Source organism: Protopterus annectens, chromosome 3.part0 (assembly GCF_019279795.1).
Source record: "Protopterus annectens isolate FY-2018-M chromosome 3.part0, PAN1.0, whole genome shotgun sequence".
In the NCBI taxonomy this organism is placed as follows: domain Eukaryota; kingdom Metazoa; phylum Chordata; order Ceratodontiformes; family Protopteridae; genus Protopterus; species Protopterus annectens.
Window position 1 is genome coordinate 1,339,390,687 of NC_056731.1, and position 22,500 is coordinate 1,339,413,186.

Below are 22,500 nucleotides of genomic sequence, written 5' to 3' on the forward strand. Positions count from 1 at the left end.
GAGGAATTTCACCTTTCAATATAACAGTGACCCCAAGCATACATCCAAATCAACAAAAGAATGGCTTTACCAGAAGAAAATTAAAGTTTTGGAATGGCCCAGCCAGAGCCCAGACCTAAATCCAATAGAAAATCTGTGGGGTGACCTAAAGGGGGCTGTGCACAAGAGGTGCCCTCGCAACCTGACAAATTTGGAACACTTTTGCAAGGAAGAGTGGGCAAATATTGCCAAGTCAAGATGTGCCATGCTGATAGACTCCTACCCAAGAAGACTGAATGCTGTAATTAAATCAAAAGGTGCTTCAACAAAGTATTAGTTTAAGGGTGTGCACATACACAACCAGTTTATTGTATGTTTTTTATTTTTTATATTTTTCCCCTAACCGATTTGTTTTTCAATTGAATTGTACAGGCTATAGGTCACATTAAAGGTGGGAAAAGTTTTGAAATGATTTATTGTGGTCTCATTTTTTTATATCACAAAAACCTGGCATTTTAACAAGGGTGTGTAAACTTTTTATATCCACTGTACAATAAATAAATAAAAAAATAAATAAAATTTCATTGTGGTATTAACATTCACAGATAATTCACCAATTAAAATCAGCTTGTTAAACTGCATTACATTTAGTGATATGTAAATGCTTTTTTGAAAGGAAACAATATTCATGTCAGATGCTACATGCCATTAAACTGCCCCCAAGTTTAAAGTTTTGCAGCATGCAGTTTTAAAAACAGGCCAAAGGATAGTTGGCCATTGAAGCCAGGTTATGCCATAACCCATTTTCCCTCCCATTTCATATTGCAATTCCTAATTATATTATACTAACTTACCTTTAATTTATCTAAATGAGATAAAATATCTCTAAAGATTAAATCATTGTCATATAAGTTGTATCTATTCTTAACCAATGTTTTCACATTATGTATAATTTGGTATAATTGTTAAACTGTACATTTTTATTGTATTATTTTTGAGGATTGTAAAATTATTGTTCTTAAAATGTTTTTGTAATACTTTGGAGATTTTCCCCCCGGGCCGCAGATGAAAATGGGCACCTACCCATTTGGACTTTCCTGGAATACAATGTCAGTAACTAAATAAATACATAAAATAAATAAATATATACATGAATATATACTAATGACTGAGTGTATACAAGGGGCAAAGGAGGTGGTCTCTGAAGAACTTGATAAAACTAAATGACAATGGATCTAGTTTTGTCATTCTTGTTAGTAAAGAAAGTATAGAATAGGATAATGGAGATATGATATGATATGAGACAAGGGCCAGAGTATTTATGGTTGAAAATATGGGTTAGCTTGAGAGAGAGTTGGTGAAAATGAATTACAACACTCTGATAATGAATCTGATGAAGCAGGTTGAAAAGTGGAAATGAAGTAATGGAGAGTTCAGAAACTTTATAGACTTTTTCAGAAAGCAATGGTTTAATAATGCCACCAGGGCTTTCTTGTATTCAACCATATTGGCAATATCAGGAGAAGATCTTGTCATGTGATATCCTGCACGCAAGATAATATGGGTACTGAATGCATGCTGCTCTATGCATTACATCCCTCCACTTATGGTTTATTGCTTCAATTAAGCATGTATATATATTTGTAATAATATATACTATGGCTGTTGTATGCAACAGGGATATCAATCACTCACGCCATTTCAAATCATTTTGATCTACATGGCACTGTATCAGTTTTATTTATTTGCTATTACATGTGACAATGATTCCATCTACTAGGCTTTTTGATCACTCTACTATACTAGACAGACTAGAGTTTTTTTTACAAAATTAGATTATAGCCATTGCCACTTCTGCAGACATATCAGATGGATTCACTTTGAATCATCGAATGTTCAGAACATCGACGTTCTGATCATCGAGACCAGAACATCAATGTTAGGAACATCGAAGGTTTAAAATTAACCATAAAAACACCAAAAAACTCACAGCAACTATGTTATGCTGGGTCTTTGCTCCCCTGCACCCCCCATGTGGGGGATGTGCCCCCCCACTTTAATATTCCAACTCTGAGATCACACTACAGTGGGGTAAGGGAAATCTCCCGTTTACTGCTATATGCAGTAGCGCTAAACAGTAGATTTCCCATACCCTACCTACACTCAGATGGCACACACACACACAACATGCAGGGCACCTTGCTGCCCTGCATACACACCCAACATTCTACAATCTCACTTACCTGGCACTTCCACTTTAAACCCTCGATGTTCTGAACATCGATGTTCAGGTCTCGAAGATCAGAACGTCGATGTTCTGAACATTCGATGATTTAAAGTGGAACCTATCAGACAACTGCTTATTACTGGAACATTCATCAGCCTGGAATATCAGTTGGAACAATGTTGCTGGAAACAATCAATTCCTCCAACAGTTCAATGTTTTAAGGTAAGAATAACTTAGTTCTATACAAGTGCTTATAATTCCTGAATAGAAAAAGACCTTCCTTTGCTCTAACAATATAAGACTTTGTTATACTGGAAATTTCATTAACTGATGCTTTTTGCTCTGAATGCTTGTCATCTAGATTTTGAATATTGACGTTTTCACCCAGTTTCAGCATTGGTAATGACTTGGCTGATCAGACATAATGAAACTTCTGTTTTCCTGTTTTTCATGCTACTTGAACATTAGCAAATCAGTTCTGGCAGAAGAAAAACTGGTGGTATTGAGAACCATGTTCACATATTCCTTGCCTTCAACAGCTGAATGAATGCACAGTGTGCTTTTTTATTTTTTTACAAGTCATTATGGACGCATTCAGTAAAGCCAACCCCCACTAGATGTAGACTGACATGCTTCACTCCTTTTTGAGTTCATCAACACAGTATAAGTGGATAGTATGGACATTTTCTGAAAACATTTAGCATGCATTCAGAAGCCAGGGGGCTGGAACCCTTGTATGTTCTTAAGGGTCAATTGCATATTTCCCATGGGTCCCTTTCATATCATTAAGGGGAATAGTCTTTAACAGATAATGGAACTTTCTTTTTATTTTTGGCAAATAAGACAAATAATCTGCACATACTGAGTATTTATTTGAGTTTCTCTGAGGAAAAGGATAGAAAAGGGGCAGAGGACATGACTTCCAGATGCTGCTGTAAGAGCTATTCATTGTCTTTCCATAGATAGGCCTTGGATAATGCATGTCAGTGTACACCACCTTACCTGGTTTGTATACCATGATTATGCATGTTTTCTGAAAGGGTAAAAGCACTCACTTAAGTTTCAGCACACATTTATTGAGTAGCTTTCAGAAATGCTTTTTGTTTGTATATGGTTGACTCCACAGTAACTGGTGTACCATAAACAAATTCATAAAACTTTTCAAAACTGCTATTAGTTACTCCTTGGCCTGTACATACTGCATTTAGATGCCTTTCCTTGCTCTTGATCCATATACCACTGGCTGATTATCTTGTAATAACACAACACCAATATAAGACTGACTGGCATTAACTTGTAGCACCACAGAGTTTGTCACTCACATTACTAGTAGCATAACATGGGGGCTTCAGGCACTAACTCTTTTAGAAGCAGGAAACTTACCTCTTGTGAATGCCCCAAATGTCATGTGGCTTCCTTTTTTCTAAGTTGTCTTAAGGGCATAGTTATTTTGAGAAGTCTGAAAAAAATTTCAACAGATGCTGAATCATGTTTGGGTACCTGCGTAGCGACAGCTTTTCAATAGGTTTCTTCAGCTGCATCACTGCATACTTTTTCTAGATCCATTTGTATTCCCAAATTGGTCAGTGCATGTCTCATGTATTTGATGTTTGAGAGAGAAACTTTTCAATCCCCTCTACTTGATACTCATTAGACCCATTATAGAGTACAATGCCCCTTTTAGAATGTACCTCACAAGACATCTGCAGCAGCTGGAAAGGCCACAGAAGTAACTCACAAAGAGGATTACTGGCCTCAAACAGATGCCCTATACTGACCATCTCAAAAAACACCAGCTTTACTCCGTAGCATATCACCTACTTCAAGGTGATCTCTGCCTAACATATAAAGCTATGTCAAACCCTAAGTTGTTGGACATGCTACACTTAAAGAAATCCCAATCCCTCTGAGCTACACACTCTAGGGACCTAAACCTTGTCACCACAATAAAGAGGACATGATGGAGTGATAGATTCCTGTCCCAGAGACTTCTCATACTCTTAAACAAGCTACCCATCTATGTCAAGCAAAGTTCCTCATTAGTACTCTTCAAGAAAAATCTTGATAAGTGGATGGGAAATAGGAACTACACCCCCCCACAGGGATCACTTCAGTGGCTCTGCTCGACAGGGGCACAGGAAAATAACTTTCTTGGGTGGCATAAGCCAGGGAACTTTGTTGGCTAGGCTTACTTAGTCCCTTGGGCCGATAGCCTAGTACCTACCTATGAACCTATTTATCCCAGTTCAGCTTCAAATTATTAAAATGTAAGTGATCCGGTGGTTGCCTGAGTCTCATAAAATGTTGCTCAGCTGTTTTACCCCTCACTAAAATGTCTTTGATTATACTGACAACACACTGTAAATCTTCTATGAAATGTATAACTGCCTGCAGCAAACCCTCTAGAGCAGAGAGACCCCAAATTGCATTTTAAGAGACTTGTACCTTCCAAGTTGAATATTAAAAGTATAATTAGTTTGGAACTTTCTTAGTCTAGTACAAGGAGAGAAGGATAACTTTGTGATGTATTAGACTTTGTGATATATTAGACACGCTCTATTCTGCAGTCAAGAATTCATATAAAAATATGGTAGACGGAAAATCTAAATTATCATATAAGACATTGCTATATTCTACAATCACTAAATTATATAAAATATAGTAGATGAGAAACCTAAATTTTTATACAATAAGTCACAAAATTTAAAACAGATGTTATAAAGAGATGAACTTGGTAAAGATCTGTACAAGAAACATTCTTTTAAACATCCTGTGACCAAGAAAGAATATGCATTATCTACTTATATGTTGATTGCGATGTTAAGAACATTTTTATATAGTAATATACAAAACATGTATAACATTTTATGTATGAACATCTAACAGAAAAAAATGAAAGAAAAATAAATTATCACTTGTCATTAATAAAAATACATATAAATACAAATGCATTGTACAATCATATTTCTGAAAGAGATGAGATGCATATACTTAAATTTCCAGAATTACATGTGGAGTTGGACAATGACGGATGTGATGACACAACAGGATAGAGGGAAAAGCGTAAATGTGGATAAATGTCTTGAGACCTGATAAAGAACATGGGTTAAACGGAATAAATAGTATAAAGGCTGTTTTAAAGTTGAAACATTTAAAAAGGTAATTGATCATATGACTGAAACCTGATTTTTAATTGGTATATAAAGTGGTACTTCACTGTGTTCTGTTTCAAGTACTTGTGAAAGCATTAGCTGTAAAGATTGTATTGTTTTAAGTTTGTTTTAATAACAGTGATTTGAGGCTTCAAATTGTCCTTTGAGCCATTTAGTAATTTTTTGATACTTACATAGTATTCTGGTACAGGACTTACCTGCTTAAGTAAGTGGCTTGGGGAGCAAAGTAGCTCCTTTTTCTTCTTCTAACACATCCTAGACGAGTAGATAGCAAACTATGAATTCACCTCAGGCCTGGCCCCTCGATCCTTCATAGAAAAGGGTAGGAGTAGTTAAACTTGCTCATAATAAAGGATAATGATTAGAGCTTAGAGGCTAGGCTACAAATGATCTAACTAATCAACAACCTAGTGTGAACCGATGCCATGCAGTTTTACCTGTGTCATCATAGTCATACTGAAGCTTTCCTGGATGCCATGGTGATAGTTACAGTTTTCAAAATATTCCTCTGCTTTGCAGTAGCATTTTGTCAACCACTAAAATACTTTTGTGTCATTATAATTTTACACACATCTAAATCTTCAGCAAGGTGTTTGATTTGAACACTAGTTAACTCTGCTGCTCTGCACACAATAACAAATGTTTTCAGTGTTAGATCGTTGTTGGTGGTAGTTTACTTCTTCCTCTACTCTGATACCACACACAATTCTGCCTGTTAGCAGTCAAAAAAGCAAGTCACTAAGTCACATTCTTTAGCTCTGTGCCAGAAACCTGTCACTCACATATAGATCTACGGGTTCTTGTGGACTCTGATTCCTAGTAATGCATGGCAAGTTCCTGCTGGCCTATAATATTGATGAAACTTAAAATGTTATTTACAAACATCATAGAGATGGGCTGGTATACCATAGTATGGTTTACCAAAGAACTTTGAAATCAGGAAAAATGGTAGACAATGGAGTAAGTCAGTGGATGCAGTCTCACCTCCTTATGCAGCTGTTGTGCTCCCTACATAGAGTAGATATCCAAATGACTCACCATGACTTAAATGATTTGCCACCAATACACCATCTGCATAAGGGCATGTCCCAACAGGATAACTATCGGATTCCAGATGAATAACAATAGGTGATATATATTTTTTGGTTAACACAGTGATTACCTTCCCTTCTGATATGTTGGTAGGCTTACAGAGCTGAGCAGCATCACAGCACCTGATTGCAGTTACTCCTAATACATGCTATAATAAAAGAAATGTTTACAGATTTTCAAAAGTGTATCAGCAGCCGTGGAATGAATCCTCAGTTACAAACAAATGTCAAAAGCAGGCTTTTTCCAAATGTAACTTAACTGGGATGCAGAGGATAGCTGTACTTGTATCCATCTGCAAGGTGACATTTTAACGGGTGTATATCACAATGTCGAAGTCTGACAACTTTGAAGCACTAAAGGTCGAACTTGAATGTTCGAAGTGTCAGTGACCCAGAAGCAAAACTGATGTTGTTCAGCTTGTGTATAAGCAAACTGTGATCAACATTTTCAAAAGTACATTTAACATTTAAAAATATTACTCCCATCAATTCACCTTTTTCCATATTAAGCTATAACTAATCAGCTAGTTTGTCTAAGGCAGTGATGGTAGTGCATTTGGGACTGAAGCCAAATTGTTTGTTGGTAATTATATCATACTGGGTAACATATTCTAAGATGTGATTATGTATTGGTTTCTCAAAGATGTTTGCCAGTGGGAAAACATTTACTATGAGCTCATAATCGTTAACTGACGTGGGGTGAGATACTTTAGGATGGTGTATTACAAGACAATCCATACAGCTTGGTGGGACACTTTTAGTTGTTAAGGTGAGGTAGAAAATATGAATGGATGATGGTAATAAAAGTGTGGATTCAAGCTATAATGTAAGTTGCTAGCAAGTTTTCAACTGATTTTTGCATAATGGTTTTAAATAGAAAGGGTGGATAGTGTAGATATTAATGCAGGGAGATTGATGGTGTGGGAAGGTACATATTAAAGAAGATATTTGGTGGTGTGGGTAGGGAAGAAATCTGATCATTGAGATCAGTTAAGTAGTTCTGTAGATGTGGCTTTTTATTGTAACCCTTGGGAAACAGTTTGCACTGTTTTTTAATAGTTTTCAAGAATAGTATAGGATTCCATGTTGCTGCTCCTGTTAGCTACCTAGCATGCTAGGTATAACTGGCTAGCAAGATAGATGGCTAGATAGATATACAGATAGATAGATTGATAGAGAGAGAGAGAGAGAGAGAGAGAGAGAGAGAGAGAGAAATAGAGGGAGGGTGCATTGATCATTTAAATTATTTAAAATGAACTTTAACGCAGATGGACTCTCTTCATCAAATCAACACTTCTGAGCTTATTAAATAACTTTTTATATAGATGAAAATTTCAGTCCTTGGAATCATTTTAACTGTCAAACAGTCCATGCATTTTGCTTGAATTCAGCAATGGTCTTCTTTTTCTGGATTTTTAAGAGGACTGTTTACAACAGATAACTGATCGTTTTCGGATAATTCTTGCTGCAGCTTCCCTTCAACACATCACTTCAGGAATCAGGTTCTGCAGCTGTATACAGGTCTTTAAAATCATTTTCACAGTATTTCTTCTCCCGTGACACCACTAGTTCTCTCTGCTTGCTTTTCTTTCTAGAATTTTGAATCGATCTATTTGTCTTGTACAGATGTTGGTAATTTATTCAACACATCTTTCTAGCTTCGTCATGAAGAATAAGGGGTACTGGTTTGGTTGTTTAATCAAATAATTTAATTTTGGTTTTGAACTTTCACATACTGAGTGTCTTCATCCTCTGTATCTAACTTCTAAATCTGGTAGCCTTATCAGTTTCTATCAAAGTAGTAGTTCTGTCTCTTCTGATTTCCTCTCCAGTATTTCATTTAATGTGTGTTGATTTTAGACATTAGGAGGTTGTTCAAGTACAGAATTGAGTTATTAACTTTCTGCCCGTTAATAGATGAGCTAGACAGTGACTGAGTCATTGCAGTGGGGTATTCCTATATTCTAGAACTGTGAGACCCTCATAGGTTTTGTTGCAGTCAATTCCCACAAGATTCTTCACTTAGTATTTCACTCCACTTGTTCCTGATCATCACAATCAAATCGACTTTTTATGATACACTTAAACTGCCATTTCTGCACAAATCTTCTGAATTTCTAAATTTTACATTGCAGGCCATTGTCAGATTTAATGACATCAGGTATCCCATTTTTCAGAATATAGTCACTGCACTAATCATATTTGCATTTGTGTCTGTAAGTTTGATAATTTCAGGAACATGGAATACCAATCTATATGTCTCCGATGCATGTCTTCCTTGAACTGGAACAAATCAGAACCAACTCATCTTCATGAGCAGTCTCATATTTGACATATAACACTTCTTCCTTTTGATTGTTGTTATAGCAGGCATTGCAATGTCATAACTCTGAACTACTGTCTGAGTTGACATTCCAGGTTAAACAGTTGGACCTCTTCTTTTCTCTTTGCACTTTACTATTCTCAGATGTGCATGTGAGTCAAACACCTGTTTTGAAATTAAGCTACTGTAAATATCTTTGTGTTTCACACTGTATAATTGTATGCCATTTAAGCAATAATATAGCAATAACCCACGCCTGGGTGTGGGTAATGCTAAATTTACCCACGGTTGGCGTGGTTTGGTCCCGAGGCGGCCCGAGGACCAAACAAAGCCAACCGTGGTAATTTTAGCATTACCCACACCCAGAAGTGGGTTATTGCTATTATACCATGACATTATTTAAGAAAAGAAACTGTTACTTTTCTTAAATAATGGCATAGTATAATGCCTGTTTACTGCCCTTCCGCAGATGTCTTGGCATCCGCGGCAGTTCTGATGTACTGCACGCCTGCGCAGTACATCAGAGTTGTGCAAAGCAACGGAGAAAGCAAGATCTCCGTTGCTTTTTAGTCTCGCTATGTTAAATGAGTTTAACATAGCGAGACAGTTTTAAAATAAGCAATGGACATCTCCGTTGCTTATTTTAACTGTCTCGCTATGTTAAACTCATTTAACATAGCGAGACAAAAAGCAACGGAGATTTTGCTTTCTCCGTTAAACACTGTCTCGCTATGTTAAATGGGTTTAACATAGCGAGACAGTGTTTTAAAAAAAAGCAACGGAGATCCGTTGCTTATTTTAAAGCTGTCTCGCTATGTTAAACCCATTTAACATAGCGAGACAGTGTTTTTAAAAAACGAGTTATACTAAGGGAAAAAAGTCCGGGGGACCGGACCTTTTTCCATTAGTATAACTCGATTTACAACGGGCACGCTGGCCAATCAGCGTGCACGTTTGGGGGGGGTCATGGTATAATATAGCAATAACCCATGCCTGGGTGTGGGTAATGCTGGATTTACCCACGGTTGGCGTGGCAAAGCCAACCGTGGGTAAATCCAGCATTACCCACACCCAGAAGTGGGTTATTGCTATTATACAATGACATTATTTCAGAAAAAAAAATAATTACTTTTTTTAAATAATGGCATTGTATAATGCCTCCTTGCTGCCCTTCCACAGCTGTCTGGTATTCTGCGGCAGTTCTGATGTACTGCGCATGTGTATGCCTACTCAGTACATCAGAACTGTGGGCAAAAGCAACGGAGAAAGCAAGATCTCCGTTGCTTTTTACAAACTGTTTTCGCTATGTTAAATGGGTTTAACAGAGCGAGACAGCTTTAAAAAATGCAACGGATAATCTCTTTTGCTTTTTTTTAAAGCTGTCTCAGTATGTTAAACCCATTTAACATAGCGAGACAGTTTTGAAAAAAGCGACGGAGAAAACAAGATCTCCGTTGCTTTTTACAAACTGTTTTCACTATGTTAAATGGGTTTAACACAGTGAGACAGCTTTAAAAAAGCAACAGTGATTCTCTGTTGCTTTTTTAAAGCTGTCTCGCTATGTTAAACTTGTTTAACATAGCGATACAGTGAGAAAAAAACGTTATAGCAATGGAAAAATTCCGGGCTACCGGACCTTTTTCCATTACTATAACTCTGATTTACAACATGCACGCTGACCAATCAGCATGCACATTTTTGAATATTAATGGGGGGGAGTTGTATAATTATATTATACAATGACTCCCCATTAATATTCGAAAAAATACACGCTGATTGGCCAGCCCAACCAGCATGCCCATTGTAAATCCCACAATATACCAACAGAAAAAGGTCCAGTCACCTGGACTTCTTTCCAATGGTATATTGTTTACATTTTTTTTTATTTCTTAAAAAATAAAAATAAAATCTTTAGCCCCGACTCCAGACATAACATAGAGGCAGCTTGGACAAAATACTAGGGAAATCAGGTACGTTATTTAAAATTAAACACACGTACCTGATATCCCTTGTATTTCTTTTATGATGTCTCTCTCCTACCCCTAAACTGCCCTAAAGTATTTTTTTATTTAAAAAAAAAAAAAAAAAAAAAAGAAAGAAAATGAAAACGGGGCAATGGAGACTTTCTTTTCTCCATTGCTTCTGTTTCAAAGCATTGATGTATTGGATATGCATGGGAATGCAAGTCCCATACGCATGCACAGTACATCAACACAAGGAAGCAGTATACCACCAGCCACAGAAGAACAGTGATGCACCATTATACAAAGGCATTATTTAAGAAAAGTATTTTTTTTCTTAAATACTTGGGCTTTGCCCTCGTGATTAAACCATGCCAACTGTGGGTAAATCTTCAATATACCACACCACGTCATGGGTTATTGCTTAAATATCAACTACTGTAAACTGATTTTATTTGTACAATTTGTATGTCAACTGTGGCTGTAAAGGGTCAGTACACTAGCCAACCTACCCAGTTATCAAATCATAAATAAATAGATTAGGAAATATTATTTTGCCAGCTTTGAACATTAAGTGTTGTGCATAATTTATTTCTTTCTTTAAAGAAAAATAAAACTTAATTTCTTTCCTCACTGATGACTTTTGCACAGGTTTTCCTTTTACTGTATCTTCTTTCAGTGACAGCATTTCTCAGCCAAGGATTTCTAGTCGATTTAGTTTTCCTTCTGTCATTGGTAATTGGTAATTAACGAATTACCTAATGAATAAAAAAAATGTCTAGTTCTTCTTCATCACCTCTCCCGACATCCCTGACAAATATGCTGTATTCAGCACATCTGCTATGTTTATTTTCTTGCTTGGTCTGTATTTCACTCTCAGATCACATTTCTGTAGATTATACAACATTCTGTACAATCTTGAAGACGTTGTTCAAAGACTTTGTGAATACAGTTTGCAATATCTTATGGTCTGTTTCCATTGGAACATCTTTACTTTAGACATACTCATGTAACTTTTGACATCATTACAAAATAGCCAACAATATATTTTCAGCTTGAGCATATTTCTATATCTTTTAAGTATCTGTAAATGCTTTTGATCCACAGCTGAGTGTTATGATTGCAGCTCTTATATAGTTCTGACTGACATCTATTTGCAACCCAACTTGCTTATTCACATCATATTATTTTAGCACTAGAGGATCTGTTACTAGTTTCATGCACCTGTCAAAACTCATTCTTTGTTCATAGTTCTATTTCAAGGCTATACTTCAGTGTAACAATTTTTTAAATGTACAGTTATCTTACATATGTTACAAATTAAGAAAGAGATGAAAAAGTACAAGTAATGAAGATATTTTTTTTACTGTTACAGTGGCGGCTGGTGACTTCAAATCAGAGGGGGGCTGCAGGAGACAGGTGAATGGGTGGGGTCAATGGGAAGGGGGTGTGACCAACTACAAAGGGGAGGGGCTATGCTCAAAACCACAAAAACTGTAACTTTAATTAAATATGCTGCCCTGGGTGCCAAACCATCATTATGAGATTCCAATCAAGACAAAATGAAGTGTAGAAGAAAAAAAATATTTCAATGCATTGGTTGCATGACAGCTTACTTAATATCTAGATGGAAACAAAAAGGTTGTGAGGCATGAAAAAATAAATTACTTTTTAAATACATTACTGGAATGCCAGTCAAAATTAAGTATAATAAAAACAAGCAGCACTCAACTCAAACCACTACTCCTTGCACTGCAGTTCTAATTATAATTTATATTCAGCTTTATTAAAGTACCAAGTCACATGCTGAAAGTAGCAATCTCTGTGATACCCCCACTTCTAAAAATATTTCTTATCCAAAAAAGACCTGCTACCTGACAACTATCTACTTGTTTCATGGGGAAACCAAGATCAAAGTAAAAAATTAAAAGCAAACAAGAAACAAGCTCAAGATACATTGCTTAAAGGATTACTGTACAGGCAATGGACCACACATGATAGATTGGCATTCTGTTTGGTTTACAGGTAAACCCTGCAAAGATGACTGCAAGTCTCCAACAAATGTAATGACCTTCTTAAAATAATGCAATTCTGTCCTTTATTACAAATACTGTCATATACATTTCAATACCCAAGGTTCATAGGTTCATAGATTCATAGGTTGGTACTAGGCTATCGGCCCTAGGGCCTATGCAAGCCTAGCCATAACAATTCCCTGGATATTTCTTCCCACAATATTTACTACTCCAGGCCCCTGTCTAGCAGGGTGACTGACATGATCCCCATCCAATCATCAAGGTTCTGCTTGATATGTATGGGCAGTCTATTCCAGAGTATGGGGAGTCTCTGGGTCAGGAACCTATCTCTCAAGCATGTTTTGTTCATTGTGATGACAAGGTTTAGATCCCTGGAGCATGTGGCTCTGAGGGATTGGGATTTCTTTAAGTGGAGCATGTCCAACAGCTCAGGGTTTGACATGGCCTTGTATGTTAAGCAGAGATCGCCTCTGAGTAGAAGATATGCCACAGAGTATAGCTGGAGTTTTTTTAGATGGTCAGTATATGGCATCTGCTTTAGGCCTGTGATTCTTTTAGTGAGGTATTTCTGTGGCCTTTCAAGCTGTTGCAGATGTCTTGTGAGGTACATACCAAACAGGGCATTATACTCTATAATGGGTCTAATGAGGGATGAGTACAGTGGGACAATGACCTCCTTTTTTCTGGATGAAAAGCCCTTAGTGATGAGGTGTGCCACATAGAAGGATTTCCTGACTGTTGTGGCAATGTGGTTATTGAAGTGAGACCACTGTCAACCTGTGTCCCTAAGTCTCTCATCACACTTTCGATGTTTAGTGTCCTGCCACCTATGTGGTAATTCATGGGTACATGTTTTTTTTCCAAAGGGGATAACTATACATTTCTTGGCATTAAGCCTGAGCCCATGGCTCTGGTACCAGGCATCTGTTTCTGTAAGGCCCTTTTGTAGAATATCCACGTCATTTGGGGATTCAATAATGGCTCCCAGTTTGCAGTCATCTGCAAACTTTGTTAGCCAAAGTCCCTTAGTGTTGGCCTGTACGTCAGAGAAGTAGATGCCAAACAAGAGTGGTCCCAGGACTGAACCCTGAGGTACTCCACTTGTCACTTGTCTGGAGCTGGATTTGGAGTCGGCTACTTTTACTGTCTGGGTTCTGTCAGTAAGCCAGTTAGCAACCCATCGAGTGATGTAGGGATTTATGCCCAGCTTAGTAAGTTTATCTATGATTCCAGAGTGGGGGATGGTGTCAAAGGCTTTGGCGAGGTCTAGATAGGCTGTGTGGACTGCCTTACCCTCTTCCACAGCTCTGGAGACTGATTCGAAGAAGTCAATCAGATTCAGGAGACAAGATCGGCCCTTCACAAACCCAAACTGGGTGGGGTCCAGTGTTTGAAGGTTGCCAATGTCTTTGTTTATAAGTTCCATGATAATGTGTTCCATGCCCTTGCAAATCAGGCTTGTCAGACTGATGGGACCGTAGTTCCCGGGATCCAAGGTGGATCCTCCCTTGTGGAGCGGGATAACTGTAGCTGTGCGCCACTAAGTGGGCACAAAGCCTGAGGTGAGGCTATGATTAAACATGAGACTTAGGTGAGGTGCCAGTTCATTTTGTAGTTCATGTAGTACACAGCCTGGGATGTCATCTGGTCCCATGGATGCTGTATTCTTAGCTTTGGAGAGTGCGGTTTCTACCTGTGTGGCCATGATTATCGGAATTTGACAATCTTTTTGTACTGAGATGGGCCCTTTAGGGGGTGAGAGTGGGGTGAAGTTGGCACTAAATCAATCTGCCAGGATATTGGCAATATCCTTGGGATCAGTATATTTAATGCCATTCTGTTGTAACTCAGAGCAGATCTGAGCATTGCCATTTAGATTTTTGACATAACTATAGAATGCCTTGTGGTTGTCTTTGAAATCTTTGGCAATTTTATTTTCGTAACTAGTTTTGAGGATTTTATGAGGGATCTCAGCTTCTTACTGAGGCTGGTGAGGAAGTTTTTTGCATCCTGGGATTTTCCTCTTTTTTGCAACAGTTTCTTCCTTCTGTTGTATAGTTTGTTTATAGCAGGGGACCACCAGATTGGCTTCCTGTTTTTGGAGAAGAGCATCTTGGTTCTATTTGGGATGGCACGATTGATGCACGAGTGGATGTGCTCGTACAGTGCTTTAGTGTAGGATTCTGCAGTTGAACTTCCAGATCCCATCTGCATGGGTGTTGTGAAGTTTGTCACTTCTGACTTCAGTAGCTTGAAGTTGGCTTTGGAGAAGTTTTTTAAGGAGGTTTCCTTACTGGGGGGGGGGGGGGGTGGACGTGGGATGTGGATGTCAAGGGTGATTTGCTTATGGTCAGACCTGACCAATGAGGGGGTGACCAATAGTGTGGAGCATCTATCTCCCATGTTGGTAATGACCAGGTCTAGGATATTGGAGCCCCTGATGGGACAATGGATTAGTTGATCCAGGGCGTTGGAATTTATGAATTCCAAGAACCGTTGGGAAAAGGAGTTGGTACCTGAGTAGTTTTCCCAATTAATGGCAGGGTAGTTGAAATAACCCAGTATTAGGGTGTTTGGTTGTATCTTAATATTTTCCAGTATGTTTAGAAAGGTGTAGTGAGAATCTTGGAGCATGGATGGGGATCTGTAGCAAGCTACAATTTGGATTGCAGTCTTACCTAGTGTTAGTTGCACCTGGAGAATTTCAGATGCATTGTGTTGGGCAACTAGCCTGGAGGTGTGAATATCCTTGGTGAATATGGACACTCCTCCACCTTTAGTGTTTCGGTCCTGGTTTTCTGGCCGAAAAGTGTGGTAAGAATTGTAGCCTGGTATTGCAGGGGTGCTATCTGGAGCCTTGAACCAGGTCTCAGTTACTGCACAGATATCGATGTTCTCCATTTTTAGGAATGCCTCGAGAGAGTGCATTTTGAGATTTAGACTTCTAGCATTGAGTAGCATTACCTTCAGATTTTGCCTGCTTCTATTTGTTACGGTAGTGGTTTTATCCTTTGAACCTTGCCTAAAAAAGGAACTATAGGGGTGGCAAGAGCTTTAGCCAGTAACCTGAATACCAGGGGTGACAGGTGCAGACCATCTCTGGCAGAGCATCGTGGTTTGTCGATCATGTCTTCCCAGGCAGACAAATACTGGATCCCCTTTGAATGACACCAGAAGCTTAGCCAATTGTTGAAGTCAATCATTTTGTCCTTATACTGTGGTATCATTCTTGGCGAAGGCAGGATGCTACTCAGGGTTAGGGTCATACCTGCCTGGGTCACATGATCCAAGAGCTCTTCCATATCTCTTTTCATGTAGTCCAGGGAGGTACGTCTCAAGTCATTCACTCCAGCATGGACAATGACAGAGTCATATTTGTACTTGTTGTGGAGTGACTTGAGTGTATGCGTTATGTGGTGGATCCTGGCACCCGATAGGCAGCTGACTGTAATTTTCTCCTTGTTCAGTCTGGTGAGTGGGACATCAGTATGCCTGACTGTAGAGTCACCTATGACTAAAGGCTTATACATTATCTAGTTATGTAAATATTCTCTGCATGGCAACAACAGAAAGGATTTCAATGTTGGCAGTTCTTTAACAGTATGCTTATTAAAGCTTACTTGCATCTTACAATCTCAGACAAGCTTGCCTGATGGTCATTAAAGCATTGTTACTTAAACACAGAGCAACAGGCACTTTCTGAGTAATAATAAGCATAAATCAACAGTATAAAAATATGACAGAAACCAGAACATTCTGCAAAATCAAGGACAGAATAAAAGTAGCATTTGTGTCTACCTTGGATGGGGGGATACTCTGCACATTTACACTGCATAACTTCTCCTTGCCTTGCTTGGACACATCCAGAGTCACTACATGGGGGAGTGGAGTGCAACAAGTATGTCACAATTTGAAATGTCTCTGGGTGACTGTGATAGCCCTGACAAATTTGTCATACCTCTCAACCTCAGAACAAGAAATATGGACAGAGCCATACATAGAAGTGGGACAAAAGCCCAAAAATAAGGACAATTTTTAAATATTGCTCTTATAAACTTAGAAAGATAATAGAATAGTAGGTCTTGCATTCGTATGAATTTTCTGAAAGGTACGAAATCTGAAACTCAGATGTCTGTCATTATTTTCTAACTTCAGTCTTTAATGATTTGCCACTAATTTGCCAAAAAAACCCACAATTTTATGAAATACGGACCAAAATGTGATGGAAAAATATAAAATAGCCTCACAATACAGCTGGGAACCTGTCAAGGAAGGAACACTTTTTAATATTAGTACTGCTAACTTGAGCAGCTGATAAAATAAAAGAATCTACATGCATTTCTGAAATAAAAGTAATCTATAACTCTGATTATTACAGTTATTTCTTAATTGTAAGCCCTCCATGTTTTCTTCCAAAATTGCCATTTTGCGGCAGGATTATTAGGGGAAGAGCAACATTTTGAGCCAAAATCAGGGACAGTTAAGAGGTTTGGATATGCCTAATTCTATAAAGCAATTTATTTGCACGTACCTCTCAACCTGTTAATGCAGGAAATCTGGACAAGGCCAAATATACTGAGGGAATATACAAACAGTACTATGATAGAATAACAGGTCTTGCTTTAGCATGCATTTTTCTGAAGGTTATGAAGTCTGAAACTCAGTGTCTGTCATTATTTAGTGACTTAATTCCTAAATTATTTGCCAGAAAACCACACATTTTATGAGGAACAAGCCAAAAATAATAAGCAAAAATCTATTAATTCTCTGAAAATCTGGACAGTTGAGAGGTATAGTTCAGCCGGGGATGTCTTTGCGTTTGCTGCCCTTCCCCCTCACAAAATCATGGTCAAATGGAGCCTCCCTCCTGCAGCCATTCCAATGAACCATTACTTGGCTATTTCATCCCATTTACCATAAACACTAATGTGAATACTGCTTTACTTCTACAATGATTTGGACTTCATTTGATAGTTTTATTTTGCATTTTACAGCGCAGACACTAAGACATCTGTTAAATAAAGCAATGCAATCTCACAATGAAAACAGAGTTGGCATTAAAACTTCCCTGCCCTTGAAACTCACATTCATTGGAACAGCATTGAAACCCACATTCAAAGAAAATACATTTTGCCAGTGGCAGATAAAGATGAACTTTGGGCTGTTTTCAAATCATAGGCCCCTTGCACATGAAACATACACGTGGTCTTTGATGCACCTTCCTGATTGTATTAAATTATATTCCTTGTACAATATAGTACAGTTGTTAGAGGGCGTTTTAAATTTGTTTTGAACATTTTTCCAGTAAACAATGAAACAAATTGCATGCACCAATAATGACAAAATAGCCCAATTCAGAACATTTTTCCAGTAAACAATGAAACAAACTGCATGCACCAATAATGACAAAACTGCCCAATTCAGAACATTTCTATCATAAAAGTCTACTCAACCTTCTACAGTCCACACCGGTATCAGTAAATATGCACAATCTCTGAAGAAGTAAAAGTCATCTAAATAATTCCACATTAAAGAAGTCTGTAACTAATGAAGAGGTTGCTGCTAGCAAACAACTTTTATTTCATTGTTTCATCTACAAATAAAGTGCCTGTTGCCCTTGAGGAATAAATTACCTAAGTTGCATTATAAAAAACGATAATCTAGTAATATTGCAATAGGGAATGGATGGCAAACTGATAACATATTCATAGTTACTAGGTATCTTCACCATCCCCTTTACAATACAGTACAGTATGAGAAATGCATCTACCTACAGTGGGAGTAGAACTCACAGCCTTCTGCATCAAAAGCAAGTACACTACCTATTGTGCTATTAAAAATGCAAACAATCTCTGCATAAGCAGCACTAAACTTTTGTTCCCCTGCAGCTCTCAGCTTCTTGCAAAATCTACTTGACACTCAGCTGCATCTCTGAACTTTGCAGCACAAGAAATCTGGAAAAATCCAAAATTGGTGGGGGGGGGGGGCAAAAGACCAAAAAATAGGAATACATTTTAAACATTGCTTGTATAATGTTGGAAAGTTGTTAGAATAAAATGCTGTGTTATCACCATACATTTCACTGCCAAGTATTGAACCCAGGACACTGTGCAAAACAGTCAGAGCAACATACCACTATGCCAAATCATCTGTTTTTGGAAAGAAAGGAAGACAAACTTAAATGGCTACCATTTAGTGAATTCAGTTCTCACCATAGCTGTCAACATCTTAGCACAAAACACCTGAACAAAGCCAATAATGGGGGAATACAGCCCCCAAACATATTCAGTGAGTTCAGTTATCACCTTAGCTCTCAACCTTGGCACAAAAAACCTGGACGAAGCCAATAATGGGGGAATACAGTCCAAAACATAGGGACAAATATCCATTGAGGACACCAGAGAAAACCCATACAAACACAGGGGGGACATGCAGACTCCACACAGAAGGAACCCCAACCAAGAATCAAACCAGGCAACATGTAGCTGTAAGACCACAATGCTACCACTGCACTACTGGCTGTGTTAAGTAACACAAATACAGAAACCACAGATTTTATGAGGAACAGAACAGAACAAATATGAGGCAAAAATCTGCAAGCATTTTACAAATGGTGATTGGTAGGGAATTCAGGCTCTTGTCACTTGGGCTCAAAGTACAGGGTTCAAGCCTTATTCTCTACCCACCACCATAGAGCAACTGCGGCATCACACACGCACACATACTACCTGCAGGTCCTCCATAGCAGCCCAGCTAAGTGATCCTGTCCTCTGCAGCAGCACACACACTACCTGCAGATCCTCCATAACAGTCCAGCTAAGTGATCCTGTCCCCTGCAGCAGCCCAGCTAAGTCTTCTGTGTTGATCCTGTCCTCTGCAGCAGCCCGATCACCTGTCTCTGTCCTCCATAATGGCCCATGCAGGCTGTTCTGGGTCTCCCCGCGAGATGTGAGCAAGCTGGAGCCTCCAGCCTGTGACCGATGCAGTCCGGTAACCTTCCGGTCTGTGCAGTCATCACTGCACAGACTTCTGTGCTGGCAGGGTGGAGTTCCCTGCCTTCCCCCATCTGGACTGCCTAACGGAGCAGTCTGGAGTTCAGGAATGAAGCACGCATGCGTGTGTGTTTCTAGTCTGCCTAACACAGCAGTCAGGAACTAAGCACGCATGTGTGAAGTTCCGGGACTGCTTGTGAAATTTTTTAAATTTTGTACAGTGGGGGGAATTTATTTTATTCTTTTTACAGGTGGGGGGGTTGCAGTCCTACAGTCCTATAGCACGAGCCGCCCCTGCTGTGGAAAAGGGCTTTGATTGAGCTGTACTATTTTAACTGAGATTGGTTGACAAGCCTTAGATAAGCTTGTCTGCACTGGCATAGAATGTTTTTAGATTTAAAGTCATCTAATTGTAAAACAAGTTGTAGGCAGTTTGATATTCTTTAGGTGGGGAGTAGTATACAGCTGAATTATTAATTCTGATATTGACTGGCAAGTATGATAACGTTGTTTAAAATAGCTTATAATGTCTTTCAAATTTTAAACATTTCAGTTGGAAAACTGAATATATGATGACTGATAACTTTAAGGGGGTGGTGTTGTCTGGATTAAAATAGAAGAAGATAGAGAAAAGTTTGAGGAAGCTTTTTCAGAAAAAAAAGTACAACTATTGCTGGTTCTAATAAAATAATTCTGTTTTAATGATTGACCTGTTGTGTTTCTTTCTTACTTTTTAATTTTATAATTTTATGAATACTTGGCCATTACTACAGTTTTAGATTTCATTTCAGACATATTAGATCCAACTTTGAAAGGTACTGCATCATTCCTATAAACCTCTGTAATATCTATGTTGTCGCTTTGACATTGCAAAGACTTCTCTGACTTTCTCTGACTCAAGCTGCAGTCCCTTTGACATTAGAATATAAAACTTGTGTTTAAGGCATGCCACTTCTGTTTTTTTATTTGCTTTTATTTAAGTTGAAATTCTCAGTTAGTTCAGCAACCTTGTTGGTCTTTGTAATGTTATTCTTGTATTTGGCCTGGCACTAATAGATTATCAGCTGTGTTTACAGCACATTCTTCAATTATTTGTGTATCATCCCCTTGTAACACCACTGGTGCTGTTAAATTACCTAACAGAAGTCTATGGATTCTGTATCTTCCCAAAAATCATACTAAACATAACACAATTTGGAGCTTGCTTCATGTAGCAGTACCTTGACAGAAACCTTGGTTTGTATCTAGTACTAAAACAGCACTTGACATTACTGAGACCACTTCTTGAAATATAAATAATGGTAAATGGTCTTTATTTTCAGATCTTGGAGATCAATCCAAACATCAAACTTTTCTTGTGTTACAAAAGTAATGACAACATTCACTACTCTGTTCTTTGATCCTTAAAGCAAATGGTTTTATTTGCATATGATATTCTATTGCCAACCCCCCCCCCCCAAGCCAACAAATAAATCATTATAATCGTGCAGGGTTCACTGCTGTAGCTCTCCAAGCATCTAAGATTTCTGTATGACTGCACAACTGACTGTGAATATATATGTTATTTGTTTTTGCACTGTGAGAAACAACCAAAATGGTATGGATGTGTCACTAATTACTATGATTTTAAAAATATTGTGTACATCTTTTTATATTCTGATGTCAGCAAGTTTTGATCCAATATTGCTACTCAGGGCAGGAATCAGTTAACCATCTGTGTATAACTCTTGAGTATTTTCTAGCTTTGTTGCTTTAAATGTATCTTCCGCCAAATGTCTGCATTAAATTCTTTATTGTTTTTATTCATTCTGTTTATCTTGTCAGTAGTTTAACTTGCACACATTTCACTGTCTCTGATGCATTTTTACTTCACTGTAGAGTCTTTTCATTTCAGTTGTTCCAACAAACAGCTAACTGCAGGTTGTGCTACAAAATCTCAAATTTGCACATTTGTAGTGCTACATTGATATACCCATTCTGTGTTAAGATTTGTTAGGACTTAGACTTGCTACATCAAATCAGTTGTGCAGCATATCAGTACATGTCATCAATATATATATATATATATATATATATATATATATATATATATATATATATATATACACTTAGATATATGTAGTTTATATCTGCAAGGCAGATGTATATTCCATATAATGGCTACATTTTGTTAAATTTATTTTTTCAGTTCTCTTTTTGTTTCCTTCTACAGTCATTGAGATTGACTGTCAATTTTTGGATTACTAAAGCACATCTTAACATCTAGCCATGTATATTCAAAACAATGCAGCTTCTGTGATCACATTTCAAACTTTAGTCTCATACAATTATTCTTTCTCTGCATTTTTCCTACTATACTTCCACTGTTTTGGTCACTGTATTTTCGCACAACATCCTTACCTTATACTTTGGAATCCTATAGAAATCTATAATATATACACATTAACTTAGAACTTCTGTATATACTTCCCTTAAAACTCCTTTCAGATCTCTAGCTTCTTTGGCTCAGCTCATCATCATTTTAGTTCCCTGATTGCAGGCTTATTCTTTATTACTCTGCTCACCTTTTAATTAACCAGTCATCCATCCCATCTTGATCTCATAATCTGAGCATTATGGTCCTGTCATTGTTTTTTGTACTTCTATGCATATATATGGACTGTATATATATATTTCTTGTTGTTTTTATTCCTTTTATATATGTATGTTTTTATATAT